Source organism: Sander lucioperca, chromosome 17 (assembly GCF_008315115.2).
Source record: "Sander lucioperca isolate FBNREF2018 chromosome 17, SLUC_FBN_1.2, whole genome shotgun sequence".
NCBI lineage: Eukaryota > Metazoa > Chordata > Actinopteri > Perciformes > Percidae > Sander > Sander lucioperca.
The window spans coordinates 2,509,148-2,515,327 of record NC_050189.1 but is presented as its reverse complement, the minus strand read 5'-3'; positions in this window follow the sequence as shown (position 1 = coordinate 2,515,327).

Sequence of the window (6,180 nt, the reverse complement as noted above, 5' to 3'; positions counted from 1 at the left end):
TCCGGTCAGAGTTTTATTCAGAATAAAAGTATCCCTTTTAAGTGTAAAATTGGACCAGACAGAATACAAAATTCTAGGACAGTCCTGGGGTTTACTCATAGCAACGGTTGCTATGCGTCGCTGGTTGAAATGGATGAGAACGTAAAAAAAAAAGTAAAAAAAATAGTAGGCTCACTATTAGCCATTGTAAATGGAAATACCATCAACAATTATAAAATATCCCACCTAAATTAAGGCATGTTTTAAGCCTACAGCAAAATATGCAGTCCTGTAACTCCTGTAATTATGTCATTTTAATGCAGCCCAAAATTATATGTTGAAAAAAAAAAGTCGTGGTGATTCAGACAAGGGTTTCTGCCCCACAAAAATGTATGGTCACCGCACCAATCATTAACAGTCTATGCACCGCACACTACTGTAAAATACACATTTGTAGCACAAAATCAATTCCTGAAATCATACTTTCCAGCGCAGGCAAACCGCTGGATGGCTAACCCCCTTCCGTCAAAATCCAAAGATAAGGGATTTGCATTCATATCTATTGGATGACCCTCTACGGTGTCAAGCGACGAAGAAGGGGTACCCTGAACGTGGGTTATGCACTTCTGGGGGAAATGACCAAACGGCAGTATGTGACGAATAGGGGTGAGACTGTGTTGCCCAAACAGCTATATTCCATCAAAGTCGAGCAGTTGACATGAAATCATCAAATACAGTCTTAGACCAACTATCTAGCATCATAAACAGCTATTAGTAAATTGATTTAGCTTAGCCATTTGATTTTCAGGATGAACCTGCTTTAACCAGACATGCACATGGCAAGAATGCCACACAAACTTCACGGGAATGCTACTTAAACGTTATAGGCCTAACGTTAGCCTATTATTTATAGATTAGTGATAGTAAGATGCTTGCTACAGTTGCATTTTGAGTGATAAATCGGCCAAAACAACGTTTTATTTCTCAGATTTACTGCTTTGTTTTAATGCCACCTTAGAAACCATTTTAGCCTGTTTGCTAGCTAACAATACATAAATAAGATATTTCTGTTACGTTACCTTATATGAAGTGGTCACAGCACAACTGAAATTTGGTTTGTGGGCTCTCATCGCTCGGTTTGGTTAGTTTTATGGCAGCAATCCATTAATGTAAAAAGGGGGGGTTATCATTCATCCATCCATCCATCCATCTTCTTCCGCTTATCCGGTATCGGGTCGCGGGGGTAGCAGCTTCAGCAGGGGACCCCAAACTTCCCTTTCCCGAGCCACATTAACCAGCTCCGACTGGGGGATCCCGAGGCGTTCCCAGGCCAGGTTGGAGATATAATCCCTCCACCTAATCCTGGGTCTTCCCCGAGGCCTCCTCCCAGCTGGACGTGCCTGGAACACCTCCCTAGGGAGGCGCCCTGGGGGCATCCTTACCAGATGCCCGAACCACCTCAACTGGCTCCTTTCGACGCGAAGGAGCAGCGGCTCTACTCCGAGCAACTGCCTCCGGAGTCCTCTGGGATAACATATCCCGGAAAGACTCCTTCTTCAGTCGGACGGCTTCCCTGACCACCGGTGTCCACCACGGTGTTCGTGGGTTACCGCCCCTTGAGGCACCTAAGACCCTAAGACCACAGCTCCCCGCCGCAGCTTCAGCAATGGAAACTTTGAACATTGTCCACTCGGGTTCAATGCCCCCAGCCTCCACAGGGATGCACGAAAAGCTCCGCCGGAGGTGTTTACCCGCACTACCCGTTTGGGCTTACCAGGTCTGTCCAGAGTCTTCCCCCACCCCCTGACCCAACTCACCACCAGATGGTGATCAGTTGACAGCTCTGCCCCTCTCTTCACCCGAGTGTCCAAAACATACGGCCTCAGATCAGATGAAACGATTATAAAATCGATCATTGACCTTTGGCCTAGGGTGCTCTGGTACCAAGTACACTTATGAGCATCCCTATGTTCGAACATGGTTTCGTTACAGACAATCCATGACTAGCACAGAAGTCCAACAACAAACAACCACTCTGGTTTAGATCAGGGAGGCCGTTCCTCCCAATCACGCCTCTCCATGTGTCTCCATCATTTCCCACGTGCGCGTTGAAGTCCCCCAGCAGAACTATGGAGTCCCCCACTGGAGCCCCATACAGGACTCCATTCAAGGTCTCCAAGAAGGCCGAATACTCCGAGCTCTTGTTTGGTGCATACCACAAACAACAGTCAGAGTTTTCCCCCCCACAACCCGCAGGCGTAAGGAGGCGACCCTCTCGTCCACCGGGGTAAACTCCAACGTAGCGGCGCTCAGCCGGGGGCTTGTGAGTATCCCCACACCCGCCCGGCGCCTCACACCCTGGGCAACTCCGGAGAAGAAAAGAGTCCAACCCCTATCCAGGAGTATGGTTCCAGAATCGAGACTGTGCGTAGAGGTAAGCCTCACCAGATCCAACTGGTAGCGCTCCACCTCCCGCACAAGTTCCGGCTCCTTCCCCCACAGAGAGGTGACGTTCCACGTCCCCAGAGCCAGCGTCTGCTGCCCGGGCTTGGTCCGTCGAGGCCCCTGACCTTCACTGTCACCCATGTGGCAGCTCACCCGACCCCAGCGGTTCCCCCCACAGGTGGTGGGCCCATGGGTTGGAGAGAGAGGTGCCACGTAGCTTTTTCGGGCTGTGCCCGGCCGGGCTCCGTGGCAAACCCGGCCACCAGGCGCTCGCTGACGGGCCCTCCATCTGGGCCTGGCTCCAGACGGGGGCCCCGGGCTTCCTCCGGGCAGGGTCACTCAATCTCTACCTCATTTTTTCATAGGGTTTTTGAACCATCATCAATATATCAATATATCATTCATGATATATCACATTTGATCTAAATATGACTTTAAAACATTTTCAGATACAAATGAATGTGTTTGTAAAAGGGTTGACATAGCACACATACCTCTGTTGATTCTTTTTTAAATAAATAAGATAAGATAAGATGATTTGAGAGGTAAGAATCTACTTTATCCAAATAGGTGCTTCAAGATTATAAAAACAGTAATTTGAAAATAAGATATTTATAATGCAAAGTTTTCATAGAATGACCCAGTAGCTAGCTAGCTAATTTAACTTTACGTAACGTTAACAACAGTTAACCAGCCGTATCTGTCAATGTCAATGAACAAAAGGACAGTCAAACTGGGATATTAACTGAGAGGTTACATAAGCAAGCAGAAAAGACTTACCTGGAAATAATGTTTTCAACGTAGATGAGACAGATTTATTTTTTTAAAGCTAACGTTAGTTAGCTAACTGTTAAACTTTGGTCGGTGTATTTTGGTCATTCGATTTTAATTTCATAAACGCGTATTAAAAAACAACAAACAAATCATTATTTGATTTTAAGAGTATTTGCAAATGTAAAATGTTGAGGATAGTGTGATAGGATAGAGTGTCGAATAGCTCAACGCAGGTGGCGAAAAACTAGTCTCCAGGTCCATTTTGACACCTATAAAGAGAGACTTCGCATTTATAATTTAGAACTGAGGAATGCAAGACGGTCCTTCTTCTCTGACATTATTGCCAGAAACAGGAAGTTTTGGAGCAAAATAGGAACAACTGAAAGTCAGCGCTCAGCTTCAAACGGCAATGTTAAAAACAACAGACAAAGCCAGAAATCTTGGTGTAGTCATGGACTCAGACCTGAATTTCAACAGCCACATTAAGACAATAACAAAATCAGCCTATTGCCATTTTAAGAATATATCAAGGATTAGAGGACTTATGTCTCAGCAGGATTTGGAAAAACTTGTCCATGCTTTTATCTTCAGTAGACTTGACTACTGTAAGGTGTCTTTATAGGTCTCCCTAAAAAATCAATCAGACAGCTGCAGCTGATTCAGAACGCTGCTGCCTGAGTCCTCAATAAGACTAAAAAAAAATGGGTCACATCACTCCAGTTCTGAAGTCTTTTCACTGGCTTCCTGTGCCTCAAATAGTTGATTTCAAAATACATCTGCTGGTTTATAAATCTGTAAAATAAAACTTAGGGCCAATTTTATTCTTGTATTTGATCTCATATTAAATCTGTATTCGTTAATATTTTAATATTTTTTATTTTCTATTTCTGCTCTTTGCTTTTTAATGTTTGATGTTTTATGTAAAGCACTTTGAGTTGCCTTGTGCTGAAATGTGCTATATATATAAAATTGCCTTGCCTTGCATTGCCTTACCTCAAGTTAAATTTGTTTTTGCCTTTAGATTTATTCACAGTTTAATTTAATGCTGTTTTCTCCAAACTACTCCGGGTTCGTTTTGTATCCAGAGTGAGTCCAGCAGCCACAGTCGAGATCTGCTGGATTTCAGGACAAGGGAGGAATGGATCAGCTGGGCAACAATGAACCAGGAAGACAAGCATCAGACTTGGACTCTGATACCAGCAATCAGGTCAGTGTTATTCAGTGGCGGCTGGTGAAAAATATTGTAGGTGGGGCTGTTTGTGCGGGAGGTCTCAGGGTCCTCCCACAGAAAATTTTGAATTTCGTAGATGTGATTTCATTCTGGTGCATTTTAGGGTGACCAGCTGGAGATCCCAAATCATTCACAATGATCAATTCCTGTGTGTAAATTTCATTCATTACATCAACTCATATTTGTTCGCTATTTTATGTAGGCCAATAAATTAAAAACAAGACATTGTGAGCTGTTGATGCAGAGGAGCGCTGCTCAGTTTTAAACAGCCACACAGGTAGTTAGGCCTACACTTAGACTAGGCTACAAGGGCACTGTTTTCTGCTGAACTGTCAATTAATGATCATAAATGTAGCCTTTATCACAGAAAGCGAGGACGAAAAATGGGTGTAATGAAAGGCATGTGTGGTGCGTGAGATTGGTCAATTGCGCCACCCTAAATATATGATGGTGATGCCCATGTCCCTTGCCTATACCAATAAAAGAACTCAAACCAGTCAATACCAATGGTATAAAAAGACAATATTAATTTAACTGCCATGTAGAAATCAACAGTTTCACAGGTAATGATATTGAACAGGTTGCATGTTTATTATGCTCCGTGTCAGATAGAAAGTGCAAACACATAACAATAAATTATAATAGGGAATACAACAATCTAGTTCTTTAATCCATCCCCAGCTGTAGACTACATATCTTTGAAGTTCACTGTAGACAAATTGACAATTGGATAATGGATAACAGTCTGTGTTGATACTAGAGAGAGAGAAGGCTCTCAAAGACAACATTCTTGAAGAGAACACCAAGTATGAGAAGAAAGATGATTTTAACATTTTAACTAGTATGAAACACAGTAATCCAAACACATGATGCTGCACTCCCTGTACAACCTAACGTTCTTCCCTAGGGCACCTAGCTCATCCGTCTTGTTGGCCAGTGAGTTTACATTCCCCATCAGACACACGAAGGAATAGATGGCTTAAACCTCCACCACTTCCTCAGTAGCCTAGCCTTCACGCTAGCTCCGGCTCTGCATCCGCGGTAGTCAATTCCTCTGGGATGGGGTGCAAATTGTCCCATTGTCTTTAGTCCGAACAGTTGTTCCCTTGCATAAACAAGGTTTTTACTGCTGTGATCCAATTTAATCGTAGCCATTGAAGATATATATACGCAAGGCATGTAAATGATTAAAAATCATTTAAGTTAGAAGAGAAAAAAGTTAAAAAGACAAAAACAGACACGTAACAGACGAGCTACAGAGAAGGCTGCCACTCTCGAGGGCGCCGGAAGAAAAGGCTGATAAAGTTTCAAATGTGTTTTAAATTAAGTCAGCGATGAAGGATAATATATAAAGTCCTATACACGTGTTTCTATAATGGTTCTAACAACGGCAGACTGGTCAGAGACCAATACATCTTTTTAGATGATTTATTTCTCTTTGTATTCTTGACAATCTTTGACAATAAAGGATCATGTACAGTATATTACTTTTCCATGTGCATTGTATTTGGCATTCTTAGCACACAGTGTGTGTTCTGTCCAGTAAACTGGGACTATAATTTGAGAGGATTGTACAATTATAAAACCTATCCTAATTGTACAGTCCTCCTTAGTTATAGTCTTAGTTCACTGGACCAGTAACTATATAGTGATGTAGGCTACTGTACATTCATGTAACAGCAGGGAGAGGACACCTCAATAGTTTTTGTATATATTATTATATTATATCATTATATTTTTAGTGTATTTTT